This window comes from Cervus elaphus, chromosome 33, assembly GCF_910594005.1.
Source record: "Cervus elaphus chromosome 33, mCerEla1.1, whole genome shotgun sequence".
Lineage (NCBI taxonomy): Eukaryota > Metazoa > Chordata > Mammalia > Artiodactyla > Cervidae > Cervus > Cervus elaphus.
The window spans coordinates 22,792,805-22,793,794 of record NC_057847.1 but is presented as its reverse complement, the minus strand read 5'-3'; positions in this window follow the sequence as shown (position 1 = coordinate 22,793,794).

Genomic DNA, 990 nt, shown 5'->3' with positions numbered 1-990 from the left:
CAACTCTCACATCCGTACATGACTACTGGAAAAACCATAGCTTTGACTATATGGACCCTTGTTGACAAAGTAAATGTCTCTGCTGTTTAATACAATGTTCCGGTTTGTTATAGCTTTTCTTCCAAGGAGCAAGCGTCTTTTAATTTCATGGTTGCAGTCACCACCTGCAGTGATTTTGGAGCCCAAGAAAATATAGTCTATCATTGTTTCCATTGTTTCCCCATCTATTTGCCATGAAGTGATGGGACCAGACACCATGATCTTAGTATTTGACTTAGTATTTGAATGTTGAGTTTTAAGCCAGCTTCTTCTCTCTCCTCTTTTACCTTTATCAAGAGGCCCTTTAGTTCCTCTTCACTTTCTGCCATAAGTATGGTGTCATCTGCATATCTGAGATTATTGATATTTCTCCAAGCAGTCTTGATTCCAGCTTGCGCTTCATCCAGTCCATCATTTCACATGATGTACTCTGTATATAAGTTAAATAAGCAGGGTGACAATATACAGCCTTGACGTACTCCTTTCCCAATTTTGAACCAGTCCATTGTCCCACATCTGGTTCTAACTGTTGCTTTTGACCTGCATACAGGTTTCTCAGGAGGCAGGTCAGGTGGTCTGGTATTCCCATCTCTTTAAGAATTTTCCACTGGGGAGCCGTAATCTTGTGACTCAAAGCTTCTGTCTGGATTCGTATGTGCCTGTGTTCTTTCCAATATTCATGTTCTTCTTTTAGGAATAGTTCACTAACAGCAGTTATGCACATCATTTGTCCAAGTTAACATGCCAACAGGAAAACTGAAACTGCAAAACATGTACTTAACATGCTTCAGAAGTTTATTTGGAACTAGTAGGTTTGGAAAGGAGTCACTTCCTTGAGCAAGGACACTGCATGTTATCTGTACTTTGTAAGGAAATGGAAAATATTCTCCAGTGTCCAACATATAAACTCATTTAATAATCCCTTTAGAATTTCCTTCCAAATATGGGGCC